Raw genomic sequence first — 22,445 nt, forward strand, 5'->3', positions numbered from 1 at the left:
TGGAAGGCGCTTGCAAGGGTTATGCGTGATGTCACTCAGAGTTCCTGAGCAAAGTGACAGGAGCAGGTAACGATCACAGCTCTTCCTGGAGTTAGAGAATCCTATTTCTAAACGCCTCCCTTCTACACTAGGCCGTCTGCTTTCCTGGGTTTCCCAAGGCCACTTGGTCTGGGTAGCCACCAAGCTGCACGGGGCCAACAGCGCCACCTCTTGGCTAGAACAGAGACGTCCTGGACTCCTCAGCCTTTCTTGTGCTTTGAAATGATAATGCCTGCGTCTCTGAAATTCCCTGTGCCAGCCAGCTGGGTCTTCCAATCTCATCAGATTGCTTGCATTTCCTCATCACACCAGGCCCTCTTACACAATTTGAGGCCTGTGCACACTGTCCTCTCTCTAGAACGCTTTATGCCGTGTGTCTTCTGGCCCACTCCTGGTTGGACTGGAAGCCTGGACTTAAGCATCACCTTCCTTGGGCAGCCTTTCCTGCCATCACCCAAGGTGATTCAGACTCCTCCCTTTGCGTAGCTGCCAGGCTGTGCACGCCCATATATCAGTGGTGGTACCTCCAAGGGCAGAGGATGAACTAGCACCCCTGAGGGGGATCTGAGCCAAATGGTGGAAAAGGAGGGCGTGGTACAGTTAGTTATGGCTCAAAACAGCCTTCTGTAGACCTCAAGATTTCTTTACAGTTGTGTGCGTCAGCCTAAACATTCCTATAAAATTAGCACAGTTCTCTACATTATTTAATATAAAATAATCTACCCTCAGTGAGTAAAACTAGTGGTCCAGAAAGCTCCCCCAGTATCTACCCGTGGCTTCCTGAACCGTCAGGCACAACACAGCATGTGTCCGGAGGATGTGGGAGCCGCTCTGAAAACCACGTATGTGGTGTGGTATCTTTTTAGTTGGCCATTGTATGAGCTCCTTCAGAGTAGGGACGAGGCCTTTCATCTCTGCTACCATATTGCCTAGAGGATTTTTGGTACTCAAAAAATACTATTTTTTGGAATGAGTGACTCTTTGTAGTGGTACTGGTCTTAGAGAACCAGTGTCATTAATCCTCAGAAATAGATACTCCAGTTGTAGACCCCAAGGTCTCTGTCAGCTGACTGCTCTTTCTCTAGTTAGTCTTACATTTCACCAGCATTTAAGATGAATTTTTAAAACCGTCTTCTTGAGTTATGTTAACATTAATTCACTCTCATGATACCAGTATTGTTTCCCACTCTCATTTGCTGCAAAAGCGTATCTCCCCCACAATATTATGGAGGAAGTAAGTCTTAAAGGATAAACTTGGAAGGAACTCTAAACGTCATTTGTAACAGCTTTTCCATGGGAATATGTGTCCCGAATTAAGAAGTAAATCTTAGAAATGACTCTAGGACAGTCCAGGGCTGAGGACGGACTGTATTCGCGCATCAGATGCCCACATCTGGCAGCTTCAGTATTGTGGCTCAGAGCCCACAGTCAGAGGGAGGGGGAGGGAAGTCTAAAAGCCAGAGGCACAAAGCGACATCCCAGAATCACTGGAGTGGCTGGGATGACCGCAGCAGCGGCAGGCATCAGGCCACCTCGGATGTGTCATAACCTTCCCAGGAAGCCAGAAAAAAATCATTCTTACAAATCCTCCTGACATCTGCATCTCTATGATCCTAAAACTGCCCCCTCTCTGAGACAAATGAACACCTGAGCTATCTGTTGTCTCTCCATTTAAAAAATCTTAAGAAAATATTTATGAGGGGAACCTTCTTACACCGTTGGTGGGAAAACAAACTGGCAAGGCACCCTGGAAAACAGGATGGCAGTTCCCTCAAAAAGTTCAAAATAGAACTGCCCTATGCCCCAGTAATTGCAGTACTAGGTATTTACCCAAAGGTTACAAAAGTACAGATTTGAAGCGGCACATGCACCCCGATGTTTATAGCAGCATTATCGACAATAGCCAAACTATGGAGAGAGCCCAGATGCCCATTGATAGATGAATGGATAAAGATGTAATGTATCTATACAATGGAATATCACTCAACCATCAAAAGAATGAAATCTTGCCATTTGCAGCACCATGGATGGAACTAGAGTATATTACGCTAAGTGAAATAAATCAGGCAGAGAAAAGACAAATACTGTATGATTTCACTCACCTGTGGAATTTAAGAAACAAAACAGATGAAGATGGCCCGGAGAAAGAGAGACAAACCAAGAAACAGACTTAACTCTAGAGAACGAACTGCTGGTTACCAGAGGGGAGGTGGGTGGATGTTGGGGGAGGCAGGTGATGGGGAGGAAGGAGAGCGCTTGGGGTGAGCACTGGCGACGTGTGGAAGTGCGGGATTACTGTATTATCCACCTGAAACCAATATCGCCCTGTAGATTAACTAGCTGGAACTTAAGTAAAAACTTGGGGGACCAAAAGAAATATTTATGAGTAAAGGAGCTCCAATGTGCAAAGCAACTTCCTACACATGACCTATTTATTATGAAATTATTCTTCGGAAAACTCCCACTGCTTCCTCTTCCTTCTTTTAGAAATTAATTACTCGAAACCCAAACCCTTCAAGAACAGGCTAAACCAGGCCTCCGTTCTCCTCTACATCACACTCCAAGTGGTAAAACATGGTCGGAGGGCTTCTGATATGAAGGGTCGAGGTCTCTACCTGGCTTCTGTAGTGCAGTGCCTGCATGGGCGAGGGGGGTGGGGGGCACTGATTCTCCCCACTTGGTCGCTTTTCTTTCTGTTCCCTTTCACCCCACCCTTAAGTGAAGAAATCTTCCCTCCTGATCAGGCATGTAATATTATTTTTTTAGATCTGCTCTGATCTAGAAGGTTCTGATTCTACCTGGAGGGCAACTTAGGGAAGTCCCAGCCTAGAGCCTGAAACCAGCGTCTTGACCACATTCTCAGATTGGGAAAAACTGTTGGAAAGCGAGTTCAGAGCCTGAACTGGGAGAAACTACAAACACTGGTGTAGAGAGAGTTTTTTTTTAAACTCACACAGTCTTCCAGTAAAACATCCCCCTTTCTGAAACATAATGAGTACGTGCTTAACCACAAATGTAGAAAAACTGTTTAGGGTACAGACCAGCATATTTTCTCAGGACTACAAAGAAGGTTTCTTTCTCTCTCCTTCTCCTTTATATGTTCCTTATAAAACCTTGCCAGAGTCAACCAAAATGGGCCCCCTTTCATTACATACATTTTTCCCAAGAAGTAAAATGAACTAAATTCGTTCACTCAGCAGCAGTGTAAATACCAAATGAAAAAAACCATAGACGTATAGATGTAAATACTGCCCCTGTAATTATTTTTTGTGTTTGTATAACTAGAGGGCACTGAGAGAGGAAAGAAATTATTCAAAGTTCAAAGGTTCCCAGATTTACTAAGAAAATAAGGAAAAAAAAAAAAAAAGCCCAAGCATATACATGCACAAAGAGCTGAACAATGAACTAATCGTTACTCACCAGCCTTTTCTTCCAAAGAAACAGCTTTTGTTGAAACTGGTGAGAATTCCAAATGCTGAACATTTTTTTCCTATTAAATAAAGTTAGTAATTAATGTGGTGATTAAGGAGTGTGCAGGAGTTGATTTCATTCTGTTGAAACTGCAACGTACAGCCAAGGTTGAAGACCATTCTTTCTTTCCTCCTCAGATAGTTCAATTTGGCCCTAATTTAGTTTGTAATTATTCCTTTCTTCCTTTTGAGGGTTTCCATCCATCTCTAAGTTTCCCCAAGTGTGTAGGAAGAGCTGTAGCTACAGCTGTAGCTTGTGGACGCCCTATCTTCTTTGGACAGCATGGCCGCTGTTGTTGACTATCATGTAACTGATGCCACGTGCTAACATCATGGTAGTTCTTCTGCCACAGCATTACTCTTCCATCTCCTGGAGGGGTTCTGGGGTTCTGCGTTGGCATTTATAGTCCTGGCGCACATCATCTACCCTTCTCTGCCTTCCGTCTACTGATTGTCTCTTGAGGGTGGCTCTGGACCACTGACCTTGGTGATTCTTTTCCCAAAACCACATGATTGACTCCACACCAGCCCGACCAGTCCAGGACTGGAGAAGGGACGGTGGGCTTCTGGCACTGAAGGCCGTCTGTAGGAAGCCTCCCTGAACTGGCACTTTCATGGGGCGTAACTGAGATGACGTGAACACGACTCTGAGCTCTGACAGTCTTTGGAGCCATCAAAAAGGACTTATTTTGTTTTTACTTACATTCACTTGAGTTTATGGAATTTGTGTTCAAACCAACATTTCTCAACCAGTACTATTTGTTTATACAGGTGGCTAGAAGTTTAAGTAACTTCCTTAGTTCACCTTTTCTGTGGAACAAATCACCCCGATATTTACTGGCTTAAAAAGAAGTAGGAGAGTCTGCTGCTCTGGGCTGGCTCAGTTGAACTCCGCAGGGCTTGCTTTTTGTCTGTCATTCGTCTGGGGCTGGATGGCCTAGGGTGGCCTCATTCACATGTCTGGTAGTTAGCAAGCGCTGGGCCACGGTCAGGGGAGCAGCTGGGCCACGTGTACCCCATCACCCAACAGGCTGGCCTAGGCTTCTTGGCAGAGTGGCCGTAAGCATGGGTAGGCACCAAGAGCAGCAAATGTAGAAGTTGCAAGGCTTTTTGAGACCCAGGCTCAGGACATGGACAGTGTCACTTCTAGCACATTCAGTGGGCCAAACCAAGCCATAAGGCCTGCTCAGATTCCAGGTAGAGAAACAGACTCCACCTCTTGATGGGAAGAGCTAAGAAGTACCGTGGCTGTTTTTGAAATCTACCATAAGAACCGCGCCTCCTTATTGGCACCTTTTGTAAATATATAAATTAAAAGATCTGGAGTTCTCCCACGAATAAGCTGACTCTCACTTGCATTCAAGTAGACTCTGTAAGTGGGAAACAAAGAGGAGGTAATTGTCCCTGGCCAGGACGGCGAGCAGCCCATGTACATACTATCTATCACCCTACCGTGTGGTCATGCAGAAAAAGGTTGCAAACAGCTGTCCACAAGATAATGTGATGAGGCAGAGAGAGCGTGAACCTCCAAATCAGACAGACACCTGAGTTCAAACTCCCATCTCCCCAACTTGTTAACAGGATGGCCTTGGGCACATAACTTAACCTCTCTACGCATCGATGTCCTCAACCATAAAACAGAAACAATACTGGCTGTTGCGAGGATTAGATGAGATGATTGTGTAAAGCCTGGCACGTGGTCAACAGCCATGTCCTGTTAGTTTCTGTCCCTGTCTCCTTAATTTTTTGAAATGCATGTGCAGTGGCCATAGTCACTCTCTTCAACACAGAATCAAAGCTGCCCGATCGCTTTTCCTGCCAGATACTGGCTTTTCTTTTTCCACGTACAGCGTATCTTTGAAAGATGACTTAAATACAGTCTTTTGCAACCTGGGATCTTGGCAGTGTTTGTAAAAACATAAGCTTACAGTTAACAATTCCAAGATGATTCTTAGTTTGGGGGCTGCAAATTATTCACATCTTCAAGTTGTGCAAAAAAAAAAAAAAAAGATGTTTTTTTTTTTCTTTATAGTCTGGATATATTGTGGAATTTTGGAAACTCACCACCAGAAAAGAAAGCGTTGAAATAATACAAGTTGGGCAGCAATGGATGGGAATAATGTTCTCTCAGAAAGGACACATGTACAGTGGAGAAGGTTTTCAAACTTACCTCAGAGCTCTAAGTAGTGAAGTTGTTCTTTGGCGGGTAGAGGGGGCCAGATTGGGCAAAACCTCTGCTTCTCCTCTGATGCATTCCATGGGGCTCCATTTTGGCTAAATCATCATAATTCCCACCAAGACAGCACAGAATGATAATGGTTTTATTTATTATTTTATATGCATTGCCAGTATATGCAAAGCTTTATAGCTTGCCATAAATCGAGAGGGATTATCACAGCTGTTACTTATTTTAACAGGTCACAATACAGTAGTTTATGCCAGATGGTTTGGAGAATTTTGAGAGAGAAATTTTATACAGGCAGCCACATAGATACTAGCTTGGGTGGTTGCACCCTGAAATTAATTTACATTTGTTATGATATAAAATATATATGAATAAACACATAGCTCCTTATGAGCGAGTGAGCCATTTTATAGCCCTGATTTCTTCTGGAAGTTGTGGGGTCTCCTGTGAGCAGTGTTGGGGCAACAGCAAGGGCGAGACGGGAGGAGAGGGTCACCACGCCCGACGCCATGGAGGAGACATCCAGCCTGCTTCAGGGAAGTGAACTTTGGTGGCAAACCTGGGTTTCCAGGATTGGAGCTGAAAAGAATAAGGCAGGGAAGCCCCCCCTCCCCCCAGAAACATGAGGAGAGTATGTGCATGATAGAACATAGAGCTGAAATTGGGATCTCCAAGGTCATAAACAAGGTCACTCTGGGGCAAAACGCTTACCCAGCCTGCACAGACCACAGAACACATGATGACCCTTGCAGATGCTGAAGTTTATGTGTAGAGTGATCAGTCCTGGATGATCAACAGAAATGGGAAGAAAAACTAGGTCCTGATGATCAGCAGTCATTCCCAAAGGTATCTTTGGTTCCAGGTTTCACAGAACAATAGACTTCCAGAATGGCAGACCTAGAGAAAACCTGATAGATCATCTCTACCCTCTTTGTTTCACAGTGGAAGAAACAGACCAAGAGGATCATTTAAACATGGTCATCTTGTTTCTTGATTAAAAAAAAAAAAAAAAAGAAAGGAAAAAGTAAAATCAGACTGTGAAGGTATTTGGACTCTGTCGGCTTTCTCCACGGTGTCTCATTGATCTGGCCCACCAACTCCTCTCCTGGGCCTGGCCTCACTCTGGGAGAGGACCACATCCCCACCTACCAGAATAATCCGAAGACCAGGTCCAACGCACAGCTTGGTTTTCTGGGTAAATCTCCCCATGTCATAAAGGGAATACCGCCTCTGGAACAGGAATAAAATTATTTAGGCTTTTCAAGTCAATTCTTCTAGCTCCTATAAGCTAGGAGCCAACGAATATCTGTTGGTGTCCACAGAATAATTAGACAGAAAAGGTGAGTTTTAAACAGACTTGGAGCATTTAATGGGCTTAATCTGTGTGCAGAAAAATCAGAAAGTGACAGTATTTCGAAAGCTGAATAGCCCTTGAGTGTCAAGAGATAGAACCAGAACCTTTATTATGGATTCCCCCAAGATGACTGGTGGAAAAATGGAAAGTGTACAGGCTAGATCATACTGAAATGCCCCACTGATTCCAGAGATGCTGAGCTTTTAGCATCCTCCCCTCTCTGGAACACAGCACTAAGCCTGAAAGTAAGGGAGCTTCCCCAGGCTGCAGATACTTGTCAGCAAGCCCGTGTACTTTATGGAAAACGGTGCTTACGTTCTCGCTCAGTCCATTAGTAACTCTTGTTTAATGAACAGATGTTACCCAGCCAGGGTGCCTCTTCTCTTCAGCTCACTGTGTATTCAAACCGTGGGGAAGGAGCTAGAAGGAGGGTGAGAGAGAGGAATGACAGTGGAGAGTGAAGTATCAAGGAAACATTAAATTGTGTTTTCGTCTCATCTGATTACAAAGATAGGAAAGTGAATTGTTCGAGGTGGGCTAAATTCTGGTGATAAAATCCCCAACATTTCAGAGGCTTATTTCTCATTCTCTAGGCCAACGCAGGCCAGCGTTCGGTCATTTGGGCACTAAGGCTCCTCTGTCTTGGGCTTGCAGCCCCCCCCCCCACAGAGCACCTGTGTCTAGCCCGCAGGGGAGGGAAGGGAGCGTGTGTAGGACAGGTAGGAGTTTCTACGGGCCAGGCTGGGGCGCACACACCCCTCTGCCCCCATTCCATTGGCTGCCACTCAGTTCTGTGGCCACACTAACTGCGGGGGAAGCTGGCTGGAGGAGAAAGATAGCTTGGCAAACAGCTAACTAGTCCTTGTCTTCCAGGAAAGTGTAAAATATGCTCTAAAATAATAAGGGGCTTCAAGAAACTCCTCATGGTTGGATAAACGTTAGTTCGGTGCAAAATCACCTACGGAGACTTCCACATTTCCTGGCAGTGCGAGGTCAAGGGCGAGTTTATGCCCTGAGGCACAGTACAGATCATAGGCTGACCAACTACGGCCCACGGACCCAAACTCACCTGCTGCCCGTTATTGCGGATAAAGTTTTATTGGAACACAGCCACATCCGTTCGTTTATACCTGGCCTGTGGCTGCTTTTGAGCTACACACATCAGCAGTGTGAACTGGTTGCAGCAGAGCTCGCGTGGCCCACAAAGCCTAAATTAATTACTGCCTGGCCCTTTACAACAGAACAGGTTTGCCGATCCCTGCTCTAGGTCCTCACTGTCCTAAGACGGACACATGTGCAACTGTTTCTTCTTGAGACCCGGTATCCTTGTAAAAAAGAAAGTCGGATACCCACTTGGACTGGGCTGTAAACTCTGCCCTTAGAACGTCTGCTCCAACAGGGCCCAGACTCTGCTCTCTCCCCGCCAGCACTGAGCACAGTGCCTGGCATCTAAGAGAGGTTCAGTAAGTGCTTCTGTTTGAACCGTCAGCCATGGGGAGCATCGGGTACCCTAACCACAGTACAGGGGAACGGGAGTCCAGCAAAACTATAGTGTGAGCATGGTGGCGAAGACCTCCAGCAGTTAGGACGGAACTGCCTTTGTTGGGCTTTTATTATACTTTTATTTACTCTTCCTAATAAGTCTATAAATTAGGTATTCCTGTTTGCATTTTACAAATGAGGAAACCAAGGTTCAGAGAAGTCAAATTATGTTCCCAAGGCCACACCGCTAAGAGGTGAAGGGGCTAGGATTTAAGCACAGGTCTTCCTGGGACAAAAGCTCAGGGTTTTGTTTTGGCTTTTCCTCTACACCATGGGAACCTTGAAAACTTTATTCAAATCAGGCAATCTAGTTCTATCATTTATTTTCGTCATCACTGCTCATAATAGCCTCAGTCTTGTAAAGATCCCTGTGAAGGAGAAGACATGGCCATTTCCATTGCTTTCGGGTGTCCTGCCAAGGCTCTCCCTTGACAGAGCAGCCCCGAAAACCCGGAATAGCACAGTTCAACTCTTGAGATCTAGGATTCGTGACTTGGCCACCAGCTCCCCACCATCTTGCCAGGGAGGGCTGTAGGAGGCGGCCCTTTTGTTCACCTAAACATCAGTTCTCATTCCAAGGCCTGAGTAGTCTGCGTCACACAGCGGGGCTGCCCGTGTCCCTAGTAGAGTAGGTCTGGGAGGTTGTTCTCACACACACACACACACACACACACACACACACACCATCCCCACCCCCACCCCCACTTCCCTTCTCTTTTCTGAAGCTTTGACTGGCCTTCCCGTCAGTGTCCAATCCGTCAGGCCTTCCTGAAGTCTAAAGGGCCCAGGTCAGTCCTTGGCGGACAGAACCGTTTCCGTGGACCTCTTGGGGACATTTGGCATTCTCAATCATGCTGCCTTCTCGAAACCTTTTTGTCCCCTGGTTTCTGAGACAGGGCCCTCTCTCCCTCCTGGTCTCCTGTTTCTCTGACTCCCCTCGTTCTTTCTCTCTGATGGCCTCCTTTCCTTGGCCTACACTGCCCTTAAAGTTTGGGATTCAAGGCTCACTTCTCACCCTCACTGGGGGAGCGGCCACAGCACTTCCACCACCCATCCTTCCTATGCTAGCGTCTCTCTCTCTCTCTCTCTCTCTCTGTCTCTCAGGGGCACTCCAGCCAGATTTCCTATCCTTCCCGGTGGCTGGCAACCCTCCCAGGAGGTTAGTGTGAGTGGGGTCAGAGGAGGACGGCCAACCCAGACTAACTTGGGTTCGATGTGATATTTCATGTGACCACAATCGTAATTCATGGTGATGCCAATTAGGAAATGCTCTACCAGTGCACATGCAAACCCTGTGATTTCTTATGACCTTGGCAAGTTAGTGTTTCACCACAATTTGTGAATTATGGAGGAGTCACGGGCCTCGTGGACTCTGTACTGCCCACGCATGTAAATCTGCCCCCGGGGCAGAAACCTATTTGCAAAGAGATGACCCGATAGAGAATAGTCCAGTTTTCTTGAAATGGGTTTCCAAGGCATCAAGACAGATTACCAAAACCTGTGTCCCACAAGGCATCTTGGGATCATTTCATTCACTGGTTTTTCCTTGTTATATATTAGGGTATATCCCAGGAGTGTCGCAGTGGCCCTAAATGGCTTTTTGTCTTCTGCATGCCGTTGTTACATATACAGCCTACCAGCCTAAGGCACAGGCACACACTGCCACGGTTTTTAACCCTGGTTCAGCCCCACGGCTGGCTCAGTAAATCACCCTTCCCCGGAGAGGAGTTCATCACCGTGAAGGCATTGTCTTTGCAGTGTTTTTAAGCCTGGGCAGAGTGAGTTGTATCTAGGATGCGAGGTTTCAGCCACCAGAGATGACTAGGGGGAAGGGACGCGATGTGACTATTTGGGGGCTGCTCTAGTCCTGTCACACGCGGGCACCTGCTCCACACCAGTCTCTGTCTTCCCTCTTGTCGGGGCTGGAGGAGTTGGCACCGTCGGCGTGTCTGATTCTTCAGATGTTGGTCAGAGGCTGGGGACAAGGGAGGTGAGAAGGGAGCCACGGGGGTGCGGTGCTGAGCAGCCGCGGTCGGTCCAGCCTGTTGGTGATGTGCCGAGCCCACTGCCACTCCGGGCATGGCTAACACGCAGCACCAGCCGTCGCGCTACCGGAGGAGCAAACGCATAGGTACCAGAAATCCGGATCCAGGATCCTCCGCAACCCCCGGCTTGTCTGAGCGCGCAGGGCCCGCTTTGTGGCCGGCTCCCGCGCACCGCGGAGTTTGGGGCTGGGGGCCGAGTCCTGCGGCTCACTGCGGCTGGCGGCAGGGGACGGATTATTTTTAGCAGGTTCCCTTTAGCCCAGCGGAGCCGGGAGATGTTGGCGGAGCCGGGCGGTTGTCTGCAGAGCGTTGGTGCAACCGTGCCTGCTGCCCGGGAGGTTTGGCTGCCGCAGTCCCCTCCATTCACTGGGCTGTAAATCGAAGCTGTCTCCACCGGCAAGGCGCTCGATCTCAGCGTGGCCCTGGGGCTGCGTCCCGCCCAGGTCTCCCGGCACCTGATTTCCCAGTGGTCAATTAGGTGTCTCAGCCTGCAGCACTGAAGCAGTGGAGGGGCCAATGCCCCGGCTTTGATGGAGCGCGCCGTGCGCAGAGACCTCCCCAGTCGACTTCCTCATCAGAAGGCAGCATCCATTCATAATTCTCTCTCTGCCTGTGGACCGAGTTAGGCTGGAGCTGGGCATGGACTCCTGCGATCTCCCTTTTTGCATCTGAAGGCGAAACTAAGATAAAAGGCAAAAGGAAGAAGGAATGCGGTCCTAACGCAACAAGGCGCTGGCAAGCCCCCCGAGAGGCCTCTCCTTCGCGGGGAGAGGGAGAAGAGGCATATCCTGAGCCCAGCGCCCCAGCCAGCTGCTGCTTCGCTGCGGAGCCGGCACGCATGCCTACCTCACCTGACGGCCGCATTCCTGGGGAGCCGGCGCGGGGCCCGGCGGCGCGCCCAGGGCGCACGGGCGGTAGGATTTCTGCACCCGGAGAACGATGCGCGGGCGGGCTGCCCAGGGCCGAGCCCGAGCCCGAGCCCGAGCGGGCGCCCGGGGAAGCTAGCCTCGGCACGGCGCCCCACCGCAACCCCCCGGGATGCTCCGCGACTCGCAGCCCAGGCCACTCGGGTGTGTGTGAGATGGGACCCGCCGGGGAGGGGGGTGGTGATGGGGAAGGGGTATGGGCAGGTGACATCATTTTAAACTAATTTTTCACAGCTCTGGGTGGTGGGTGAACTTGGGAGACGGAGGAAGCAAGAGCCGCAGCCCTACCGCGCGCCAGCCTAAGAGGAAATCCCCCCCCCCCCGCCCGTCGCTGCCCCCAGGTCTGAGAGTCAGGTCCCCTTGGCAGAGCAGGCGATCAAGGTGGACCACGCATAGCTCTGAGGGGCGAGGGGAACAGCTCCGTCTTTCAGGGGTCTTTTTATTTTAAGCATATTGCAGTTGCAGCTTTGAAGTTTGCCGCCTCCACCTCACCCCTCATCCCGGGTTCTGGGGCGGGGCGGCACTTTTCCACGCTGCTACCCAGGCCCTTACCAGCTGAGCGGAGGGGGCTGCACGGGCTGGGCTGGTGGGGGGGTTTCCTACAGGGGGCGTGGGGACTCCAGGGCTCCGCGAGAGGGAGTGCGCCCTGAAGCTGAGCCTTTTGGGAGCTCTGAGGGCTGAGGGAGAAGTCCGGGATCCGGCTTGGTGCTCCATCCTGTTTTCCTGCCCTGCCACTTGGTGTTGTGTGACATTTCGCCTGTGCAGGGGTTTCACCATCATGGAGCTGGCTGTGATGCTGTGAGGCAAATGGACTGTTAGGATGGGCTGGAAGAGAGAGGCGAGAGAGCTGGAGCTCTTCCTTTTGTGGCAGTGTTAACCCTGTGGAGCCCGCTCCCTTGGCACACCTGTCCACCTGGGTCACCATCTGTGGGCACGAGTGGGGCTGCGGGGCTGAAGAGCCCTGCCAGGTCTGGTGGTCCGAAGCCAGACTTGCCGTGGGCGGGCAGGACCAGGAACGTGTGGGCGGTAAAGGAGCAAAGCCCCAACTGGTGCCCCCTTAAGGGAAGGTTAAGCAGGCCCGGCCATGATGGTGCACAGCGCTGTAGCCAGAGTGTGGTCTGCTCTGCTGTGAGTTTGGGAGCTCTTGTTCTACGAGGTTTTCATTTTGCAGTTTTGTGCCTCCTGGTCACCAGTTTGTTTTTCACAGCTGCTTGTGAGCAAGGCAAAGATAACAGCATCTAAAAATAGCCCTAGCGGCTGGAGATGCAGCTTAGCTTGACCCCACTGTCGCAAGAATGGGGTCTCCCTTCCTGGCTGTGCGAGGGTGAGCCGAACTTGGGCTCCCAGATAGCAGGAGACCAGGCTCACACATCTCCGGAGCAGCGCAGCATCCATTCTCAGGGCCAGGCAGGGATGCCGTGGTGTTGGTCTGTGGGAGACGGGCAGTAGCTCCTCCATTCCTATGTGAGGCCCAAAGCAACTGGGCTGGCTGCAAGATTGGGGGATGGGAGCCCAGACAGGGACCCCTTCTTCACCCCCAGCCACTGGCCTCTGCAGCTTCACATTCCCTAAGAGTCCCACCCAGCCATACATACAGGGCTCTCTCCTTGGTGCTTCAGGGGCCAGCAGGCCACTCCTCCCCCCACCCCCAAAGGAGTCTGGCCCAGAATACAGAGGGACCAAAAGGTCCAGGGTGCACATCACAGACCAGCTTCCTCTGTGAAGCCAGTAGCTGGGGTGCCACTCTTTCCTTTCCAGCAGGCGACCCTTGGACAGCTGAGGGATGGACCTCTTCCTGGTGTTTGGGAGGTGCCCGCTCTGTCTCAAGGGGGCTGCCCCCAGCTGATGGGGAAGGTGCCACAAGGAATGGAGCCAGGAAGGGACTGTTGCAGTAGAGGGTGGGAGCCCTGGTCTTCTCCTGGGGGTTGGAGATTCTGGGAGCTGCTCGGCCTCTCCCATTCTTTATTTTCAAAAGCCTTCACTTCCCCCCTGTTCACCTTTTCTTTGGAAGCAAACGTGGCAAAGTCCAGCTTGAAGGAAAAAAAGCCCCCCCCCTCTGTTCTTGATTGATTGAACTATGGTATTTTTTATTTTTGAAAAATGCATGGGTAATCGCTGAAAAATGTAAATGCCTAATTGTCTACAGTGAAAGAAAGAAACTAAAGAGCCTGGGAATCTGGGAGGGAAGGTACAAATCCCATCACCAGTTCGCTATTCAAGATGGAATCTACCAGGTAATTCTCCCCTCCCTTCCAAAGTGAATTGTGATTTTTAAAAGTTTACCTTTATTTTCTGTAGATCATAAATGTAATCACTGGGCAAATGTTAAGGTAGAGAGCTTGATTTGGGGGAAGGAACAGACCAGGAAACTGAAAGCATGTCTGAGAAATCCCTCATTCCTCTAGTCATCTAGTAGAGACTTAAAAACCAGTTGCTAGTTTATCTTTAAAATGTTCCGCCATCTTTGTGTTCCCTACAAAAGATGCAAAAGGACTGCAGATTCAATGTAGCCTAAAGGCCCAGTGTGACAGGAGCGAAGTCTCTGGCCACGCAGAAGAGTAGATGGGAAGACCCAGAGTGGGATTCAGATTTTACAAAAACGTCACCGACTTTGCTCTGCCTGTAGCAAGCAGAGGTCAACAATACCTCGCTCTTAAACAAAAGAGGGCTGCTTCCTCTTGAAGTTCACAACCTGAACCAGCAAACCGCTAGAGACACCGAGCATCCGTATTGGTCAGCAAAGCCAAATACTATTACAAGCCCCAAATCTCAGGAGTTTAACACAATGCATTTATTTCTTATCACATAAGGTCTAATGAACTTTTGGCTTGTAATGATATGGAACCTGGTCTTCTGCCTTCTTGTGACTCTACTATCTCACAGGGCCTCGGAGTCCTTCCTGGGTTCCTCTGCATCTAGCCAGCAGAAGGCAATAAAGAGAGCATGGAGGATTGTCTGGAAGTTAGCATGCCTCCTCTCCAACCACAGTCTGCTGGCCAGAACTCAGTCACATGGCCACGGCTACCTACAAGGGAGATTGGGAAATGTCTGTGCCATGGCTAAAAGCCCTCCAGTGTGAAAGATGCCCCTGGGACTTGGGTTTGGCTCTGGACAAGTCATGTAGCTAAATACTGATCTCCATCTTACAAATGGTGGTAATTCCACCGGCCTTTCCTGTCTCGCAGGGATTTGGCAAGGTATAGAGATATAAAAGGCTCCTAGAGGGACCATCTGGTCTAGCCTCTTTAGGCAAGGTCATTGTCATTATCCTCATGTTATAAATCACCTGCCTGGTGTGACACAGCTAGTTTACGGCAGGGCTAGGATCCGAACCAGTTCTATGGGATATAGTTTCAGAAGGCTGGTTGGTACACGGTCCCTGGATATCCTTTCGTTGCGTATAATCACTAGAAACAGCTATTCATATTATGTAAAATCCCTGTGAGATTTTTTTTTTCAGTTCTTAGTATAGAACCACTTATGGTCAGGCTTAGAATAGCGAGGTTACTGGTCTGTGTCCTATACGTACAATAGCTCATCTAATCTTCGCCGTAACCCTGGGAAGTAGGGACTATTATTATCCTCACTTTAGAGATGACGACGCTGAGGCACAGAGATTAAGTAACTTGCCCAAGGTTGTACGGATAACAGGTGCCAGATCTGGGGCTTGATCCCAGGCAATCTGGCTCCAGAATCTGGCCCTGGGTATTTAACTACACTGCCTCTCTGAGCTGGTGGACTCCATGTCTAGCCCTCTCGGGTGTGTCCCATCAGCGCGGAGCCCGATACTCAGGCTTTAATATTCGGAGTTTCCTCTCTCAGTGAGTGACCTTGAAGGTCCATGACAGGGAGTCATTTGTAAATTTGCTGAGGCATGAATTTGAGCCCCAAGCATAGGAAATTGATACGTAGGAACGCACTACTTCAAGGGAGACCCAGCCCCGATCTCCAGCTCTGACAGGTCAACGAGGCTTTTTTTTTTTTTTTCCTTTAAAAATTTTTGGTCTACTCATCACTGGGTAGGCAGTAACTATTGTGCAATAATAAAGATATTTATTTCCTTGTGAAAAGCAGCCATGCAATGAGAGAGGGACTCTCCAGTTTCAGGTTAAAAGGCACCTTGGTGATTTGGTGGGTGTTGGGTAAGGTGAGCACAGTCACTGGACTCAAGGTGATTGCTCATTGGGGTTGTTTTGTTTATTGTTGCATAAGAAACTACCCTAAAGCTTACTGGCTTAAGAAACAAGAGCCCACCTGTTGGTTCAAGATGCTGGAGTCTGGGATGAGCTCCCTGGGCAGTTCTTCTAGTCTCCCTGGTAGTCCGTCTGCTAGTGGGTCACCTGGGAGCTGGGTTCAGCTGGGCTGCTGGGCTGGCTACACTCTTTCTGTGTTGTCTCAGGACTTCTCCCTCTCCAAGCAGCCTCTCTGTGTGGTCTCTCCAGCAAGGGAATAGGACTTCTTACCTAGTGGTTTAGGGTCCCCAAGACTGTAAAGGCAGAAGCTTCTAGGCCTTCTCAAGGCTGGGCCTGTGACTTGTATTACTGACAGAATGAGCCGGGTCACAGGCCTGGCCCAGACTCCCGGACAGAGAAATTCAAGAAGGGCATGAGGACCAGGAGGGGTGGAAACAGGCCACCCAGTGGTGAAGTCTGAAGCTTCTGTATTTACAGATTTGAGGACTCCCAGAGGTCTCAGGAGAAGCTGGCTGTACATTAAAATGCAGGTTAAATAAAATCCTCTCCTTTCACTCCAGTGGAAAAAGCCTGTTAGATATGTTTGGTTTTTCTCCATCCCCAAACTACCAAACCGGTTATCTGGGTCCACGAAAGCACTGAGGCTATAGATGTCACCACCCAAAAGGAAAGGGAACTGAAGTGGGTGACTTCTCTTGCGTCTCCCATACTTTGTCTCAGAGGTATCAATTTTTAAAAAGGTATCAGTGCCCGCCTTCAGAGAAAAACCGAGAATAATTGCTGAAAAGTCGGTAGCATGCCAGTCAGATCAGGAGACAAGACGATTTCTGATCTCCGTCTACTCTTCCCTGGCAAGTCACACATCCTTAGGTGACTTAGCAGGCACGGCTGGCGCCCCCAGCTGCCCCCAGACGTAGAGCTGTGTTCCTGCTCAGTCTTCCACGCTTCCGTTCCAGATCATCGTCCTCAGGTCCTTCAGCCACTGGAGTCTGCGGGGTAAAGGGCTACTTCGGTGCACCGCCCACATCCCCCTCCCTCACCAGGTCTCAAGCCCGCACCAGTCAGAGCTGGGCACTAGTGGCTGACAGCTCACAGCCAAGTCCCTCTCTGTGAACTGTCCTTGACTCGAGAGAGAGCCACCTTTCCAAGGTCGCACCCCTTCCCATGGCAGCCCTACTCTGATGACTGGTCGCCTTGCCTCATTTCGGGACGGTTCTGCAGGGCCAAGGCGGCTCCAGAGCTCCTCCTTGGGACAGGCTGAGCCTTTGCTGTAACTGTGTCACGGCCGCCTTCTCTTTGCCCAGTCGTGCCTCGCTCCTTCCTAGATGTTGACCCCAGAAGCATTTGTACCATACTTCTTGCACACCTATGTCCATGTCAAAGTCTACTTCCAGAGAACCTGACCTGAGATAGGGGGCTTGTACCCTGTGTTGCTTAGCACTACAGGTTGGGCTACTATGGATATACACAGAAAGAGGCAGGACATACAATAGGTCATCCCCAAATTCTTCCAGCTGGGAAGACAAGTACTTAAGTAACAATATGAGAAAATAAGCAAACATAACAGTCTTAAGTAAAGTTTGATGATGCAATGATTTTTTTTTCCCCTCCTCACTCTACCCTTCACAAAGTTTTTCACCCCAAAGTTTTTTTTTGTTTGTTTTTTGTTTTGTTTTGTTTTGTATTGTTTTGTATTTAGGGGATGGGTGATTCATGACATTGATTATATGGTTAACAATTGCGCCTAAGTGTTCTCCCACCTGATTATTTCTTCCTTTGGGCATGGCACTGGCAATCAAAATTTATCTTTCAAATTAAGGCTATAATTATATTTTGATAAAGATCTAGCAATTCAATGAGAATGAAATTTTGAGGGTTGCCAGGAAACGGATGACTCTGGGTTATAGAGAAGGGTTTGCATGCAGAATACTAATAGGTGGTTCAGCACTCTTATCTAGACCTTTCCAATAGCGTCTGATAATGCAGGCCCATCAAGTACTGTTTCTCTCCTATTATTCTAGGAGGATAAAAGCGATGAAAGATATAAGCAGGGTTTTATGAATGAAAAGGTGATTCATTGGATGTCTTTTGGTCTATCTCACTAGAGTTAAGAAATAGAGTAATAATTATGTGGTATTGCCACAGAATACAGGAGACAAAAGCTTTCTCTTATTTCCCTGCCTCCTCTTTTATTGTAAATAAAAGCAAGATGTCCTAGATATTGGGTTATTGTTTTCTGTTGGGAGACAGGGACCTGCATATGAAATGGTGTTGACTCCCAGGAAAATAGAAACAGTGGAAATGTGTATCATGCCATATTCTAATTTTTCTTTCCCTTTCCTTTCCCTTTTATACTGTCCAATTATTACAAATTCATTCATTCAACAAATATGGAGTCCAGATATTGTGTGGGTCCTACTGAGGGATCTAAGAAAGTTTAAAGTAGGTAACCACGTATGGAAATAATAAGTAACAATCCAATAGAGTAGCACCCAACATAGTATTTTGGGGAAGGGTTGGGAGTAATCTTTTTATTGGAAAAACTGAATTACATTTATATATTGAATATAACTTAAATACAATTAAACTATATAAAGGTCTTAAGGGTTGAGTTCCATGAGCTCTGAAATATACATGTCTGTAACCACCTCCTGAAATAATATATAGTACCTTTCCATCAACCCCAAAATTGTTAGTACCCCTTTCTAATCTTCCACCCGCTGTGGCAACTGTTACGCTAATTTCACCGAGATTAAATTTGCCCGTTCAAGAACTTCATATAAATTGACTCATACAGTATGATTTTTTAAAGATTTATTTATTTATCTGGGAAAGAGCGAGTGAGTGCCGTGGGAAGGGCAGAAAGAGAAGGAAGAGAGAGTATCCTCAAGCAGACTCCCCACTGAGCATGGAGCCTGATGTGGGGCTTGATCCCAGGACCCTGAGATCATGACCTGAGCCAAAATCAAGAGTGGGATGCTCAACCGACTGCCACCCAGGCACCTCTACAGTATGGCTTTTAAAAAATGTCTGGCCTCAGGGCACCTGGGTGGCTCAGTCAGTTGCACGTCTCACTGTTGGTTTCAGCTCGGGTTGTGATTTCGGGGTGATGAGATGGATCACTGCATCACGCTCTATGCTCAGCACAAGTCTGCTTGAGATTCTCTCTCTCTCCCCTTCCACCTCTCCCCCTCCCCCAATAAATGAATAAATCTTTAAAAATGTCTGGCATCTTCCAGCAAAATATTTTTTAAATTTATCCACGTTGTAAATATCAGTAGTTCATCCCCCCCCCCTTTTCTTAATTGCTGAGCAGTAATCCATTGTAGAAATATACCACAGTTTATCTAAACATTTTGCTGGGCTGTTTCCAGTTTGGGGCTATTATGAATAAAGCTGCTGAGAATATTTTTGAACACATCTTTTTGTGAATTTATGTCTTCATTTCTTCTGGGTAAATACAAATGAAGTTGCTTAGTCATAGGGTACATGTATGTTTAGTTTTGTAAGAAACTGGCAGAAATTACTCCAAAATGATTGGACCATTTTACATTCCCACCAGCGATTTATCACAGTTCTAGTTGCTCTGTACCCTCGTCAGCACTTGGTATATTAGCTCTCATTCCAGATATGAAATGGTATCTCACTATGATTTTAATTTGAACTTCTCTGATGACAAATAATGTTGAATACCTTTTTATGTGCTTATTAGACATTCATATCTTCTCTTCTGAAATGTCTAGTTAATCCCTTTTCTCATTTTTAATTGGGTTCTTTGTCTTTTTATTATTGGCTTGTAGTAGCTCTTTATATTTTCTGGCTGGAAGTTCTTTGTCAGATACGTGGATTACAAATATTTGCTCCCAGTAAATTGCCTTGCCAATTTATTTTCCAGTAGTGTTCTTTTGGTGAGTAGAATTTTTAAAAAATTTTGACAGAGTCCAGCTCATCAATATTTTCTTTTATGGCTAGTCCCTTTTGAGCCCTGTCAGAGAAATCTGCTTCTCTCAATTTCATGAAGATTTTTCTCATGCATTTTCTTCCAGAGGTTTTATAGCTCTAGCTTTTATGTTTAGGTCAATGATCTTTCTATAATTACTTCTTGTGTATGGAGTAAGGTTGGGGTCAAAATTCAGTTTTTTCCCACATGTATATTCATTTGTTCCAGAACCACATGTAAAAAAAATTTTTTTTCCCGTTGAACTAACACCTTTAAAAAAAAAAATCACTCGAATGTATGTCTGTGGGTCAATTTCTAGACTCTCTGTTCCAGTGATCTATATGTATACTCTCTTGCCAAAACCACACTGTCTTGACCTCTGTAGACTTATAGTAAGTCTTAAAATCAAGCAGTATAAATCCTCCAGATTTTTTTTTCTTTCAAGATTATTTTAGCTATTCTAGAACCTATGCATTTCCTTTTTAAATTTTGTTTAAATTCACTTAGCCAACCTATGCATTTCCATATACATTTTAGGATTAGCTCATGAATTTCTTCAGAACAAATGCTGGAGTTCTGATTGGCCATTGATTTAAATCTGTTAGGGCATTTGGGGAGAATGGACATCTTTAACAATATCCTCTGATCCCTGAATATAGTATAGCTTTTGATCTTCTAGGTCTTGAGTGTCTCTTAGTGATGTTTTACTGTTCTTAGTATAGAGGACTTGCACATCTTTTGTTAGATTTATCCCTATGGATTTGATATTTTTGATGCTATTATAAATACAAATTCCTTCTTATTCTGCAATTTTTCATTACTAGTATATATAAACACAGTTGATTTTATATATTGACCTTATATCCACTGGCTTTTCTAAATTCACTCTTTAGTGCTACCAGTTTTTATAGATTCCATAGGGATTTTAATCTACACAATTATGTTTGATAACAACAATATTTACTACTCTCTTTCTTATGTTTTATTACACTAGTGAGAGTAGATGTTTGATTTCTTCCCAGTCTTAGGGGAATGCAGTCAGTGTTTCACCATTAAATAATGGTGGTAGTTATAGATTTTTCAGAGATGACCTTTGTCAGCTTTTGGTATCCAGACTTCATAGAATGAGTAGAGAAGTGTTCCTTTCTTCTCTGTTTTCTGAAATAATTCACGTAAATTGGTATTATTTCTTCCTAAAATGTTTCATGGAACTCACTGGCAAAGCCATCTGGGCCCAGAATTTTTTCTGTGGGAAGGGTTTTGATTAAGAATTCAAGCGCTTAAGGAGATATGGGACTATTTATATTTTCTATTTCTCCTGCTAGTTTTTTTAAAGGAATTAGCTGTTTCATCTAAGTAGTTGAATATATTAATACTGTAGACTGGAGTAGGCACAAAGACCAAAGATATCACTTGAGGGGCTACCTGAAGAGAAGGGACTTAGGGAGATAAGGAGGAAAATCATGACTAAAAACTGGTGTGAGAAAAGACATGAAGTGGGATATGCAGTGGCGTGTGTTGTTGGACATGGACTGTAACAATCTGGTTGAAAGAGAAGTTTTGGGTAAAAGAGAAATGGAGAACGTTAGATAGCTCAGACATGGGTCAATGCCACCATATTGAGGAGTTTGGACTATATATAGGCAATGAAGAAGCCTTGGATGATTTCCAGGGAATGGTACTTCAGGTGGATGGATTTGGAATGATGGACTGGTAGCCAGCAGAGAGTGACAGCACATGCAGGTCTTTTAGAACTGGCGCAGTGTGCAGGGGTGAGCACTGGCTCAGTGAAAGGAGTCTGGTCAAGCGTAAAGCTGCGAAGAGTAAAGTGCTTTGAGTTTTCTCAAGATAAAGACCTCTGAATATTTATTTCCTTGAACACAACACAATGTTAAGCACCTCGTATATACTTCTCTCACTCTGTTACTGCCTCTGTTCCCATATCCACCTCTTTACCTGAACATCCAGCACCTTCAGGAGGTTTTCCATGCCAAAGTGCTAGTGCCTTCCACAGAGCAGATGCTTAATTAATACCAAGCGAATGAAGGACATCTGAAACGGACCCGTGAATCTGTGAATGAAAGAACAAAAGGCAGAATAAAGAAAAACCGTATTAGTTAGAATAGGCTATGTTAGGATCCGTTAACATATAAACCAACAAAACTCAGCACTTTAACACAAGAAAAGTCCTATTTCTTCATCACACCAAGTCTGATGTAGGCCTAGAACACGTAGCCCCCAGGGAGCAGAGGAAAAGAGAGCAGTGAGCTCTTGGGGAGGTCTTGTAAGGACCAGGCCTACAAATGGTGTACACTGCTTCTGCCCGCATCCCACTGGCTAGTAGCTGACACTCTGTTATCTGGCCCCAATCCAACTGCATAGGAAGCTGGAGAATACAGACGCACACACAGATATTTGCTAAGCACTAAGGACAATTAGGATGGAGTAAAAGGGGAAACTATTATTACTTCCAGCCTGGAGAAACCTAATCCCTAGAGACAGTAAGAGGCTTACAGAGGATGGCCTACAGACCACACACCAGTTCTGCCAATAGAGCTCAGTCTCCCTGCCTTTTAGGCCTTAACAGTTACCACCTCGGGGCCTGCATATTGCTACCTAATTTTTAGATGCCAACTCCTCCAGAAGGAACTGTGAACAGAACGAAGCACTAATAGACTCCGCTGTCGGTTACCTGGTAGCTCCAGCCAGAAGCACAAATGGAGAGAGGCACAATGTGGGTCAGGGAAGGAA

General features: G+C 46.9%; 1 protein-coding gene and 1 long non-coding RNA gene across 2 annotated transcripts in view; one reads left to right on the forward strand and one right to left on the reverse strand.

The window, feature by feature from the left end:
• Positions 1-22,445, forward strand: part of NHS (NHS actin remodeling regulator) — a 334,874-nt gene that overhangs the window by 236,111 nt on the left and 76,318 nt on the right. The window lies entirely within an intron of this gene.
• On the reverse strand, positions 5,713-22,101 carry LOC123394731. The gene is made up of 3 exons (XR_006609472.1): positions 21,651-22,101; positions 6,406-7,468; positions 5,713-6,273 (listed from the first exon to the last, which is right to left on the reverse strand). It is a non-coding gene; the product is annotated as an uncharacterized LOC123394731 (long non-coding RNA).

This window comes from Mustela putorius, unplaced genomic scaffold (genome assembly GCF_011764305.1).
Source record: "Mustela putorius furo isolate JIRA1106 unplaced genomic scaffold, ASM1176430v1.1 tig00003836_pilon_pilon_pilon, whole genome shotgun sequence".
Taxonomy (NCBI): Eukaryota; Metazoa; Chordata; class Mammalia; order Carnivora; family Mustelidae; genus Mustela; species Mustela putorius.